Source organism: Nyctereutes procyonoides, unplaced genomic scaffold, assembly GCF_905146905.1.
Source record: "Nyctereutes procyonoides isolate TBG_1078 unplaced genomic scaffold, NYPRO_anot_genome, whole genome shotgun sequence".
Classification (NCBI taxonomy): domain Eukaryota; kingdom Metazoa; phylum Chordata; class Mammalia; order Carnivora; family Canidae; genus Nyctereutes; species Nyctereutes procyonoides.
The window spans coordinates 6754238-6769383 of NW_026575136.1; the positions used below are offsets into that span (position 1 = coordinate 6754238).

The window sequence follows — 15146 nt, forward strand, 5'->3', positions numbered from 1 at the left end:
ATGACAATGAATTATATGATCATGCTTGTTATCTTCACTCACGGTGATAATGAAAATGTGAATGTAGTAGGAAAGGCTATAACATTTAGAGAACTTTGAATATTATATATTTTAAGGACCATGTCATTATTTATATTTTAAGAACCATAGCCTTTAGTTCTGTGTTTATTAAACTTAACAGAAAACGCTTGTCTAAATACAAGTATTTAGAGTAATCATTAGCTAACTGTGGGAAGATGATAAATTAGTCAATTTATTTTTCAGCAAAACAAAACAAAAACCACAGACTTCACATCACTATATATGAACATTGTCTCTCTGTTAGTTATCACATTGACTATAACTTGTTTATGTGTTTCTCTCCTATTATTATATGGATTTATTGAATATAAGGATCCTGTGCATTCATCTTTTCAGTTTTTGTACAAAGGCAGAGTAATGCATGGCACTCATATATAATAGCTGCTGAATAAATCGATGAATTCATTCAATAGGTATTTATTGAGATACTATTTTAAAGACTGGAGATATACTGGTGACTACTACAGAAAACCAACCAACCAACCAAACAAACAAACCCTGGACTCCTGGAGTTCACAATTAGTAAAAAGTAGTCAATAACCAAATACCTAAAAAGTAAAAATGTTAATTAAAAGACATTATGAGAAAAAATAGTAAGAGGAGATAGAAGATGAACAAGGGTAGGAAAAGGGTGTCCTCTTTTAGAAAGAGTGATCATGAAAGACCTCTCCATTGAAGCAGAACCGTGAATCCAGGTGTCCATCTGGGCAAAGAGCAGTCCTGGAAGAAGGACTCAAGGCAACAACTAGAAAGTTCATGCTGCCGACACCTGAAAGGAGAGGTGTCAACATGATGGGCAATGTTTACATCATATAAATCTTGAAGACTGTGATAGAGAGTTTTAATTTCAACCATTAGGGTGTTTTGAGCAGAGAAGTGACTTGGTTCTGTAATGTTTTGGATGATTGCTCTGTTAGCTGTGTAATGAAACTTAACATAGAGGGTTAAGAATGGAAGCAAGCAGGGACGCCTGGGTGGCCCAGTTGGTTGAGTGACCATCTCTTGATTTCAGCTCAGTTCATGTTTTTAGGGTCTTGAGAGATCAAGTCCCACATTGGGCTCCATGCTCAACAGGGAGTCTGCTTGAGATTTTTCTCTCTCCATTTCCCTCTGCCTCTACCTCACTCTCTCTCTAAAATAAATAAATGAATCTTTAAAAAAGAAATGGAAGCAAGGAGGCCACTTGTCCTCAGGCTTTTGTCATGCAGAGGAGCGAGTTCCTGTCTTGGTCTAGACTGGTAGAAACAGATCATTAGAGATGAAACAGAAATGGATAAACATAGCAGTAGAAGGAGAAATTCTTTGAAGATATTTTGTTGGGCTTTTCAAGCACATGATTTCAAGTAACTATATTGATAGAAACATGGTGATATTTGAATTTTATTACTGAGATATTTGACAGTTTCTAGTAAAAATTCCAGATATTGAAGTACAATAGTAATTAAAATTAACCTCAAGGAATGGTTAATGAGGATATGTACGGTCTTTTCATAAGTTTCTTACCAGAATTAAATTTTCCTACTAATTTTAACTGACAATTCATTGTTGCTCCTTTAAATTAATACCACTTTTTTTTTTTCCTGGTTGCTTCTGAATCTGTGGCTTGATATGTTTAAGCAGTTAGGGAAAATTCTGTCACCGGCTTTAAATATAGCTTTCCCCCATTCTCTCTCTCTCCTCTCTTGCTAGGACCGCAATTACATATCTCATAGACCTTTTCTTGTATCCTCACTATTTTCCGTTCATTTGTTTTCTGTACTTCAGTCTACATATTTTATTCTGACCTAATTTCAGTTGATTTTTTCTCTCTATATTGAATCTGATAGAAATCTCTTAATTTCAGTAATATTTTCAGTTCTAAAATTCATTGCATTATATCGATCATTTCCAAATGTCTGCCGAAATTTCCAAGCTCATTATTTATTTTTTGAATATATTATATGTTTTACAACTTAATATCAAGATTGATTATAGATCTGTTTTTCTCACTTTTTTTTCTATTTGTTGTCAATCATTTACCTATTGCAAACCTACCTTTTTAAATCAAATGTGGAACATTGTCTTTGAAAAGTTGTAGAGATAAATGAAGAACCTGGATGATATTTTCTTCCAGAGGGAATTTATTTATTTATTTTTTATTTTATGGCAGGTGTTTTAGACTGGGAGCAGATCATCTTTATCCGAGTGGAGATGCAGCTAATTCAATATTGAGTTTCTGATTTTGTAAAGTCTAGGCTATTTCTGGTTCTTTTAATGTGCTTGGGGCATAATGCTTCAGGGTTCCAACTGAAATCCACAAGTTTCTCCACCTTGGTAGATCCTAAACTCTAATTTTGTTCCTTAAGTCCTGTGAGACCACTACCAACTCTGAAGAACTTCTCAGACTGTCATCCATAGCTTTTACACAAGGAATATCTGATGGGAAGAGAGACCAAATTCTGAATTCACATCTCTGGGCTTCTGTTCTCTTTACAATTTTAGTTTACACATTTTCTGTCTTATTGGTTATTTAGTTTCTTCAAAGAGAAACTGATCTGAAGCTAGTCAGCCACTGCCTGAAACTTTTGTTTAGTGACAAAAATAGTAGTGGGATACAAGTAGTTTTTAAAGAAATATTTATTAGCTTCGTGCATTTATTTAGAAATAAAAATATAAATAAATACTTTAACAAAGATTTAAAAGATTAAATTCACAAAAAAAAATCAAAATAGCCCTATATAAAATGTAATTAAGAACCTTATAAAGGTAAAAGCAAAAAATGATGGAGTAAACCACAAATGAAGCAGATTTTGTCAATAAAACTAAAAGCTGCTCTCTTAAAAAGAAATAACAATAAATTTGTAAAAATGACAATTATAACCAAAGAGAGAGAAAAGACATTATGTTAGAAATAAGAAAATGACTACAAAAAAGAAATGAATTTGCATAAAAGTTAGTTAAATAACTCAGAAAACCTAGATGAAATAAACTATTTTTTAGGAAAATTTAAATCTACAAATTTTATTCAAGAAATAGAAACACTGATAGAGATTTATCAAAGAAGAATTTTTTAAAGTAATAAAATATCTATACCAGGAAAAGCATCAGGAACAAACACTTTCTAAAATAAAAAATATTTTATTTATTTATTATTTATTCATGAGAGACACAGAGAGGCAGAGACATAGGCAGAGGGAGAAGGAGACTCCCCAGAGGGAGCCCAATGCTCTATCCCGACCCCCAGGATCACACCCTGAGCCAAAGGCAGACGCTCAACCACTGAACCACCCAGACATCTCAGGAACAAACACTTTTTATAGATACATCTCACCAAACTCAAATACCAAGCAATCCTCATATTACATAAACACTTTATTATAGAAATATGGAAAGCTTTCCAATTTATTTTATGAGGCTGGCATAACCTACAAACAAAATCAAACAGGGATAGCTCCAAAAAGAAAACTAACTGCAAGCAAATCATAATGATGAAAGATGGTAAAATTTCTAAGTATAATATTAGCAATCAAATCTTACTAACCAAATGAAATACTAATCCCAAGAGTTAAATATCTCCGACATGAGACAATTTATTTCTGTTCATTCCTTTTTTAAATATTTTATTTATTTATTCATGACAGAGAGAGAGAGAGAGAGAGAGAGCACGAGAGAGAGGCAGAGACACAGGCAGAGGGAGAAGCAGGCTCCATGCAGGGAGACTGACATGGGAATCGATCCCAGGTCTCCAGGATCACACCCCGGAGCTGGCACTAAACCGCTGGGCCACCAGGGCTGCCCATTTCTATTCATTCTTACTATAATTCACTGGAGAAAAACCAAATGACCATCTTATTCAATGTTAAAAACAAAACAAAACCTCCTGATAAAATTTAATACCTGCTTAAAACAAAAGTGTACCAGCAATAGAAATAAAAACTTAGAAGGACAAAATACTCCCGACGTATATGAACATATAAAATGGAAAAACCTCTATATGACTAAAGACACTATGAATAAAGCAAAAGAAAAATGACAGGTGAAACAATGTATTTATATGAAGGACAGAAACAGAGAGAACATCTCCAAATGATTATGAAAAGGAGAAACAAGGAAAGAAATAAAAAAAAATGTAAAATAGAGACTAATTAAAAATTGCTAATAAGTTTATGGGAAAAAATGTTTACCAACACCAAGAGTCATGGAATTACTGCCTTCTGTGGGACACTATTTTCACTCATCAGATTGATAAATATTCAGAAGATCCATAGTGTCCAGCTTTCAAAGACCATTATTAATATATTTGCAGTTTTGGAGTAGAATCTAGCAGAATTTGTTAAAAATTAATTGTCTATAATCTTTGATCCTGCTCTTTCACTTTCAAGAATCTATCGTACACTTGCACTTGTATAAATAGGTATCCAAAATGTTCCTTGTAGCATTGGTTTTTGTAATAGAGAACAAACAATTAAATATCTATAGGTAAGTAGTAAGCAAATTAAGATATATAGGGAATGGTGTTCTGGAAAAACCAAGCAGGAGTTAGAAAGAATAATATGCTAATATGGGATTTATCTGGTGGCACCATGTTAAAAAAAATGTTGGTAATTGAGGGCATCTGGGAAGTGGTTAGAGTGAAAAGAATATGGCCACAGAAGAAGCATTTTCCTCTCAGCTCTTGGGTCTGAGCACCATGGTGAAGGAAGAAGCAGTGAGGAAGTCTCTAGCACACAACTGCTCTGAGGACATGCTGTTATTTTTACACAAGTGGCACTTGTATTACCCATGAAGAGCCCCTACCCCAAGGTCTTCCCGATGACGGTAATCATTTAGGATAAATTCTGTTGAGTAATATCCTAACTTACTTTTCAGAAATCAGTTCACTGGTCTTCCCAGCCATGATGGACATTTAATGGGTTTTTAAAAACCAAACTGATTTTGAAAATCTCTTATGGCCCAGAGAGTAAGAATAGCCAGTTTGTGGTTTAACTACATTTAGATTTTCTGGAAACTCCATTGGAAGACCTTTGGGTGGGGCATGCCAACTATGGCAACATTGCTAGAAGCACTTCACTTTCCTTTTTGGATGGACTGTATATATGTGAGCAGTTTAAACAAAAATCAGTAGTCACACTGCAGTAAAATAAAAATTTAAGTTAAGAAAATGTTCTTTAGGGGAATAACAAGACTGAGAAGGAGTTACGGAATTAGGAAAAAGCCAGGATATGAGAATATTCTTGAGAAAGCGTTAATTGCCTGCAGCTACTGACCAGCAGATATAAAGGAAATAATCCCGTAAGGGCGCTCAAAATCACTTCCTATAAAGCAAATACTTTTTAAAAGAACATCATTACACTCAATAATTTAATCATTTTGCTGTGGATCCCTCATTTCTTTGGGGAGGGAGAGAAAAGAAACAACAAAACCAAAAATACTTATATTTGCCTGTTTCGTTTAACTCAATCTTAGTAGATGTAGCCTCTTCAGCAATCTGCCCTGCCACCTGAGCTTTCCCAAGATGGTATCTAAGTGACATGAGGCAGTTACTTAGCCTCATGGTGAATAAGAAAATTGTTTCTTCCCTTGTGTTTCATATATTCATTTAATAAATACATAAGTGCTTACTACATTCCAAGCTTTATTCAAGGTCCTGGGGACACTGTAGAGAATACAGCAAGAAAAATCCCTGCCTGTACAGAATTCACATTCTTGGGACAGTCATTTCTGGTCTCTAGTGTGGTTGGTCTGAACTGTGCCCTGCTGTTCTCTGCCCTCTGTTCTGTTAAACCTACCTGTTTTTGTGGTTGTTGTCCATTTATCGTGCTTCGTTTTTTTCTCTGTGTGGCATCAAGCTGCCACCACTGCCCAAATCTGTGATTTCTATTATTTGCTTGAACTGTGAGATCCCTTTTTTTTTTCTTTTTTGGATAGGACATGAGTTTGTGAGAGGCAGGCACAGATCTGACCACAACATGTTATCTATAGAGCCCAAGTATTTGAAATCGAGCTATATTAGCTCAAGCTATATTGTCTCTTTTTACATTCTGCACTTGTACTCAAAGCCATAGGCTCTTATTTTGTTAGATATTATCAAGATACAAAAGCAATTAAAACCATACTCTCCAAATTTGGAAATGGGAAAGCATATATCCAAATGATGAGATACTACATGGCTACTATAAAGGTTGAGTAGGAAGAGTTTATAGTTAACGTGGGAAATAGGTTTTTGGAGAGAGGTAGAGACTTTGGTTCAAAACTAGATGGATGTTTTTGCAGTTGCTGATGGGTATGGGTTTTATCTACCCTGATTAAGAAGAAGAAACTCAGATCAGTAGAAATGGTACATTTTTGGTATTAATAATTCTATTATTTAATATCAGAAAATGAACATAGCCCTAGATTAGATTATCCCACTAGTTAGAGTTACTTACATGAACTGCGTCCTGTGGGAAATGCTTACCCATATGAAGAGGGGGGGGATGAATGGTCCGGGGCCCCATGGGGTCATCAGCACAGAGGTTGTTGGCTTCTTGCTAAATGCTGCAGCACAAAAATGTTCCACATCTACTTGTTCTGAGCATTTTCTCTCTTTGGAGTCATAGTTTTCCTTTTCTCTAAAATACATATTACCTCAAATTTCTCTACATTCTTCTATCAAAATTCTGCTTTCAATATCTAAAACTATGTGTATCTATGAGTAAAACTATAAAAAATAGACTAAGAGATACAAATAAAACCTTAAAATAGGGAGAAATACTTTGTTTTTGAAGAGGAAGTCTTACTATTTGCAAATTTTTGATCTTTTCCAAATTAATGTATATTACTATCAAAATCCCAATGGGATATTGTGGAGAAGAGAAAAAATATTCAAAGTTTATTTAAAAGGTTTAGAGTTAAAAAGAGTTTTTAAAAAATCATAAAAGGAATAATAGGGGAAACACACTCCATGAGATACAAGGAAAATCTAAAATACGAATAATTAAAAGTTGAAATAGTGTAAGTTGAGAGAAAAATCACACAAAGAAAGCCCACAAAAAGACTATGGCATCTATATGATAACAGAAGAATCACAAAACTGCTGGGAGAGAAAAGATTAATTAATGAATGGTGCTATTATAATACATTTGGAAAAAAATTTAGAAAGGTAGATTCTTCTGTACCCATAAAGCATATAAATGTTTTAAAAAATCATAACACATAGTAAAAAATACGAGTTAAGTTTTGATATATGGATGGTTAGGGATTTCTAAGAATTAAATTTTAATTGGAAAAATCACAAATGAACAATATAAAATTTTTAAATGTAAAAGTTAAAAATAGCATTTTTATATACTAATAATTTTAGAAGTTACTTTCAAACTTAGAAGTTTGAAGTTAGTTAGAAGTTACTTTCAAAATATATTAGAAGTTACTTAGAAGTTACTTTCAAAATAAATTGGGGAGAAAGTTTGTAGCAATTATGACCAAGTTTTAATAAGGTTGGGGCTCTTTAAATAAATTTTCAAAATCCTATAATTGAAAAGAATACCAGCAACAAATTCTACCAAAAAATGCTAATTATACATACAATAATATATTACTTAAGGCAGAATATGATTTGAAATGGTCTCATTCTTAAATTTTATTGAGATAGCACAACTGGGAATCTTTCTAAAAAGTAATTAGGAATGCATTTCAGTAGCCTTCCAAAATTGTGATTGTGATGTAGCAATTCTCTCTAAGAATCTCTTCTAAGAAAAATGAATCTTAAATTTTGACAAAAAAAAATGTTAGTTAAAAATAAAAACAAGGTACCAGGACGCCTGAGTGGCTCAGTGGCTGAGCATCTGCCTTCGGCTCAGGGCATGATCCTGGGTCCAGGGATTGAGTCCCACATCAGGCTCCCTGCATGGAACCTGCTTCTCCCTCTGCCTGTCTCTGCCTCTTTCTCTGTGTCTCTCATGAATAAATAAATAAAATCTTAAAAAAGAAAAAAACAAGGCACCATATTGTGTTTAATTTGACCTATACAAGGCTCATATAATATAATATAAATGTATATATCATCCACTAACAAAAATCTAGGAAGAGGTACATTAAATATTAAAAGAATTGTCCTTCAGTAGTGTGATTAGAAGGAGGTTTTATTTTTCATTTTACATAGTTCCAATTTTGCTTATTTTTAACATTTTAATAAACAGTATTTATTAGAAATAATTTGTTTTAAAACATTTTCCAATGTACATATTATACCAATATCTGAACAAATAACTCTATGAAAAGATTATCCCTCCACTTAACTGTTTAAAAGGCTTCAGCTAAAGGAATAACCCGATCATTAAATTTCCAGGCCTGATACAGCAGATTTAGGGAATTAGTTTGTCATTCAAAGAGGCTTCTTAATCACACTACATGGCAATTGACAAGATTGTCAATATAAGTTTTAAGGTCAGGTCAGCATATGGATACTGAAGTCTCACCTATGGGTAATGTAGTTCATCAATGCACAAGGAAATTACGTAAGTTTTTCAAATATAGTGTCAGTTTTAAAACATAGTCATGATAAGGAGTTATATAGCAGAGACTCAATTTACTTCAGTTTTAAGCCTGAGAATTTGGGGAAAGAATGTCATGGAGAGAGGATGGAAAACAGGAAAGGAAAAGAGTGTGATCTCAGAGCAGCAATCACCCTGAACTGTATAGTCTTGTGGAAGATGGCATAGAAGATTCTGGATAGCTGGAGGAAATTTTATTGAATATGTGAAATATACCAGCTCCATTTTGTCAGCCTCCTGCCATCAGATTGTCTGGGTTACGTTACAAGAACACTATATTCTACCCAGAGCATACATACCTCTCTGGTAATTTTGATACGTAAAAGATGAGTAAATTTTGCTATATTTAGTTATCATAGCAGTGAGTGTTCTCCAAAAACCTTGATGGAGTCCAAGCCTCTGCCATCATTTACCAAGAAGTCTTTGGAGACTACTTGCAAATCTTGCCATCTAGAGCCTTATGAGAACCCTGACTTTCTGTGATTTTCTTCAAGATAGCATATCAGGTATCTGTCTGACATCATGGGAGCTAAAGGGCATCTGTTGATGGCAAGGAGAAGACCGTGGAGTCATATTCTCTGATAATGTTTATTCCACATCTGTGATTTGTGTCCTACAAGGCTCTTGGGAATTAAACCACATGTGCTGTATTTGCATTAATGGGAACTTGAGGAGGAGAGGCCATAACACTATTAAAATGTTTAGCTTTCCCTCTCCCATCACACAGACACATGCTAATAACTACTCCCAGACTTTGTGTCATGGTGCTGCAGGATGCAGCGTGGAGCGCACTCATTGTCTCAGTACATAGGACTTAAAAACAAATAGCTGCCCTCTTTGCCTGTGATAGTTTGCCAGGCTTTTAACTTCTTTGGTTTTTCCCTCTTCGGATCATGGTGAGGTATCTCAAATGTATTCCAAACAGCACATTACCCCCAAGTCTTTGTTTCTTCTTTTATAAAGAAACTCTTGCATTAAGGTATATTTAGAAAAGCCAGGGTCTAAGCCAAATTCCAAAGAACCACATCCTAATTCTACTTTCAAAGAGCAGGAAATGACTTATCAGAACAGAACCCCTTACACAGGGTTACTGATCACTCAGGCCTAATTGTTAAAAACGTGACAAATATTCTGGAGTTTTTTCATAGGTTTAAATATTCATTCAACCGTTAAATTATATATGGAGACATTTTGAAGCATCTTATAAACTGAGAGGAAGGGAGAGAGAGAGATGGAGAGAAAGCCAGAGTAGAGCTTGAAGATTATTTCATCTTTCATTACTCCCAAGGCCAGTGTTTTTCAGATTGCATTCGAGACCCTCTAATGGGTCAAGAAATCAATTTAGTGAGTTGGAACCAGTATTTTTTTTTTCTTTTTAGAAATCAGTTAAAGGAAGAATAGACTAAAATAGAAATGCATAGAATATCTCATAGACCTGTTGTAAGGGGAAGTGTTATTTCATGACTTTTGTTTCAGTATATGATATATACATATACACACACTCATAGTATATGTATTGAATATTATATATAGAATAAGAGATGAATAGATGGATAGAGATATAAAATTGTGTGAGTCTGAGAAAGAGGGAGAATCAGTGAAGAAGTATGAGCTGGCAATGTAAAATATATTTCTTACCATGGATCTTGGCCAAAAAACTTTGAAAGCCATCACCAGACTATACTTTCTGGGCAATGTCTTCTTTAACTTTTAAATAAATTCTTCTCTCAATGTCTCCTTCATCTGCTTTCAGTGAATTCATAAACTACATATAAACTTAATTTAATTAAAACACAAACATTTTTAGAAAACTTTATGAAAAAAAAAAGAAAACTTTATGGATGAAACCCAGGCAGATATGAATCCAATGCCACGAACCATTCATCAAGAGCAGCAAATTACAAGCCAGATGGGGAAATATCCTCCTTGATGTCCTTCTCCTCAGGACCCTAGACAATGGAGAGCCACACAACGGTTCATAGTGAGCCTCAAAAATTAGGAGAGCAACTCACTGCATTAATGACTTTTAGATATCATTTATTCAGGGATTAGGATTATTTCTAGGGATCAGGAAAATCCAGTTAATGGCACTAGAACCACCTGGATGAATCAGGAGAAAACTATAGTTGAGACAGGTGCTATGAAAAGTCAACCTGGTAATATCGAAGGAAGGGTGTCTGCTGAACAGAATACAGAAACAAAAACTAAGACGACGGAATCCAGCCCAGGCTGTTAGAGTGTGAGTTCCAACCTGAAATAACAAGAATATTTCACAGGCCAATTTGATAATCAATGAATAAACTGAAATGGCTCATTTTCAGATACTCATATGACCATCTGCCTTGAATGCAAGTATGGATTATTGTTTGGTTACGTGTCTAGTAATTTAGGTGGATGAGGCAGATGGAAGGTGGAGTTAAAGAAGGGGGGCAGGCAGAGAGAACCAGAGAGATGCTCAGCAGAGCCCCCCATTCCTGAAAGGGATACTGGCAAAAGGACTCCTGCCAGCTGAGAGGGTCTGGTGCACCATGTAAGCCACCAGACTAGGGAATCAGAAGCCAAGAAACAGGATAAGGATGCACTTACAGAGCTGAGCTTCAGTGAATGCGAACTGGGTGTATTCTTAATTATCAGGACTCGAGATCATGTCAAGTCACCTTGAGGTGAGACAAAGATCTGAATCCAAATATCTAGCATCTCACAAGCTAGCTTCTAAAATCAAAGGCAGGGAAGCAAGTAGCTTAAGCTGTGTAGAAAGAAGGGCAAAAAGGCTGAGAACCAGAAAGCCCAGGAGACAATGGAAGAGGCACTCCACATGAGACAGAAGTAGTGTATCATCTTTTCCAAAGTGCTGCCCTTGGCACCTCTTGGGAAGACAGAGCCGTGCTGCCAATTAGGGAAGTTGCAATACAGATCCAGCTTTGAGAGAATGTCTCTGCGCCTCTGACCCTCCACTCGGCTCTACTGATTGATAGATCTGCTCGGTGATCTAGCATTGCTTTCCTCATGCTGAACAGAACAAATGAAACACATTTCCAAATTTAAAGGACTTCTGTTAACTGAAAACCACGCCTCTGCAGTATTAATCTATGCCAACCTAGCCTTCATTCATTCATTCCAGAACCTTCAAAGGCCCGTGTTATTCCAGATGATCCACCAAGTGCTGGGGACACATGGTCTTTGTCATCAGGGAGTTTAAAGTGCAGTGAACATCAGACAAGAGATTTGATAAGTTCGATGGTGGTATAAACACCACGATGGAGTATGTATGGACTACAAGAGGGACACTTCTTTTTTGACCTTACGGAGGTTAGACAGGCCTTTCCTGAGTAGGTGATATTTGGCTAGTTTCCTGAAGGAAGAGAATAAGTTTGTAAAAATCCAGGGAACCCAAAGAATCAAATAACAATAAACACAGCATTTGAAAGTACTAACTATGTACCAGGTACTGTGCTAAATTATTTTCCTGAATTATATCTCATATGGCCTGCACAATGGTCCTATGTGGTATTATTATTTTCATCAGGTTATAGGTGAGGATGTTGAAACACAACTATTCTAATAACTTGCTCAAAGTTACGTAGAGGACTTGGAGAGAAAATGTTGAAGACAAAGCGAGAAGTCCTGAAGCACTGGTGGTTCATATTAAAGAATTTGGGTTTATCTTTAGGATAATGGGAATCCACTCAGTGACTTTTTAAATGACATGTACAGATATGGGCTTGAATTGGTAATCTACCTGAAGTCTAGAGCAGCAAGTAACTTTCAAATTGCGTGTGAAGCTCTGTAAACAGATTCTAGGGCTGATTCTTTAGGTCCCACTGAACACAAGAATCTACTTATCAAGATATCCAACGATGAAATCAAGAATTCACTAATAAGAGGATGTAGAGAATGGCTTGTAAAAACATAAACTAGCAGTAGAGAGATCAGACAAGGGATAATGGTGGCTTATATTGAAGAAGATCCCAAATAGATACTAAATAGATAGAGATGTCTGAACTAGAGATATAAATTAAGGACTTATCAGATTATAACTCCAATTAAAACAAGTGGAGTCAGCAATATCACTCCAGAGTGTATCCCTAAGTGGGAAGAATCAAGGCTTAGTAGGGAATGCTAATGGACATTTAAGGATGAATGAAGGGAAAAGACCCACAAAGAGGATTTAGGAACAGCTTCTGAATGTCCTCTAGCACCTCTAAAGATGCTCTGTCCTTCCCTGCATCTCCATGATTGCCCAAACTGCTCCTGTCACCTGTCTTATTCCCTCCCCCTTCCTTTTCTTCTACTAAAGCTCATCTATCCTTGTAGGGACCTTCTCCAATCTTTTTCTCTGAGGATTCCTGTTTACCCTTAGAGAAACTGTGGTTTGTTCCTTAAAAATGAGTACACAGTCCCCATCTTCAATCATGATTAACTATTGTTTCTCATTGCTTTCCCCTGTTGGTGTTATTTGTCACACTGGATTATAAGCTTCTTAAGAGTAAGGGTCACTACTAACTTATTTTGGAATACCACACAGTTCCTGGAATTTGACATTAGTAGGAGTTCACCAGGTCCCTAAAGGTCAGTGGCTGTTGAATTGCTCCCCACTATTGTTTATGATAAATAGTGATCCATATGTCCCAATGTCTACAAAGTAGACCTGTTGTCACGGTGCTATTATTAATAATACCTCTTTTGCTTTCAAAATTGTCACAGTTTAGGCAACAAATTATATAAACACCCTATGTAGTCACTGATAATATTTTAAATTCAACACTTTTAAAAGGTTCTATTTTTAACCATTTTGGCTGGAGGTGATCATGGAATAAGAAGTATTAAGTGTTTGTGCACACATTTATCATGGAGTAGTGTGTATGTCATTCCCAATGTCAAATGTCTCCATTATTAAATATATGTCCTGTTGCTCAACTGACAGATGTCACTGTCTACCATATAATCACAAGTGGATTATTTTTTAAAGTACCATTAAATTATATATTATATACCATTGTATTATGTATAATATGCCTCTAAATTATAGTCTTTAAAACACCAGATACTTTCTTCATGTTTGTTTAAAGATAGTCCTTTTGAATAAATATGGATTTTCACCAATAGGGAGAATTATCATTTTTGCATATGTTTGGGGAAAAAATTCAAAAATTTCAATTTATGTAAGCCTAGAATTCACAAGAAAAGAGAAATTTCTCCTCATTTGTCAATTTCCTAATTATACATATGCTTAACGTATCATCCTTCATGAATAATGATGCTGTTTTGGGCAAAATCTAGATTATCAAGCACTTGGTTAAATACAATTTCAAAATTTTTAAAAACTAAAAGTAAGGTTTTACTATAGTATTAACTTCCTGAATTATACAGGTTTGGATTCCAGACAACAAAAATTCACTAGTTGAGGGGTGCCTGGGTGGTGCAGTGAGTTAAGTGTACAACTCTTGGTTTTGGATCAGGTAATGATCTCTGGCTCATGAGATTGAGATGGAGCCCCACATTGGGCTCTGTGCTCAGTGCAGAGTCTGCTTAAGACTTTCTCTTCCTCTGTCCCTCCCCGCTGTTGCTGCTGCTGCTGCTACTCTCTCTCTCTCAAATAAGAAATAAATCTTAAAAAATTTCACTAGTCGATTCCCAAATCCTCACCTAATATTTGTTATTTTTCCCAGACTGTATGATGAGACAGTAGAGGAGGAAATAGATGCCATTCTTTCTTGTGATCTACACGTTCTCCAAGGGGAATTCTCAGTTCCCTCATTTCCCAGGTCAAGGTAGAATTAATCCTATGAAAATAGTTCATCTGTGCCCTGGCTAATCTGCATTTACTAGAACAGCACAGAGGCACTCTGTTTATGTCTGACAAAGTAGTTATAAATCACACTTCTTCAGATCATAAATACACATTTATCTTTAGAATATATCACCAACTGAGTCATTTTGATGTAAATATTGCACCTCTTAAATATAATGATGATAATAGAGGCTGTGAATCCACAGATTTGTGCGAGTGCTCCCTTTTCAATAACTGAAAATATTTAAATCACAGAAGCTATAACATCCTATGGGGAGTGGCAGACAGATGTGTCAATAGAGTGAGACCTACAAAAGCTATGACAGTTTTTTCTTAGTAATGAATAAGACAGACTCACTGGCTTCTCTGCAAGGGAATTATGGAACTTTTCTAGGTGGGCAGGTTATGCTGTGACTGGCAGCTCAGAAGTCAAGGGTTGGAGGAGGGGAGTCCTTGGCTACTTCCCTCCTTCCAGTGCTCTTCCACATGGGAAGAGCCCTATGGCCAGTGGTTGTAAATACAACCAAGTGGGCAGTGGTCTGCACATTGTCTCCTGTGGAAATCATCTAGCTTTCTGAGACTTACATAAGAGGTCCCCAAGATGATAGAGAATCCACTTTGTGGTGACATAGTCATTTCTTACATGCTTGGCAACCCCGTCTGGAAATGGTCTTCATTGGTTGCAATTTTACTTGAAGGTTAAAGCACAGATTTTAATATGTATCTTCTGTTCTCTGAATGTAAAAAATATAAAATACACCTAC

The 15146-nt window shown here is 35.6% G+C and overlaps 1 protein-coding gene across 1 annotated transcript in view; it reads left to right on the top strand.

Annotated features, from left to right (window-relative positions):
- LOC129495519 (rho GTPase-activating protein 15) overlaps positions 1-15146 on the top strand; it is a 617088-nt gene that overhangs the window by 284358 nt on the left and 317584 nt on the right. The window lies entirely within an intron of this gene.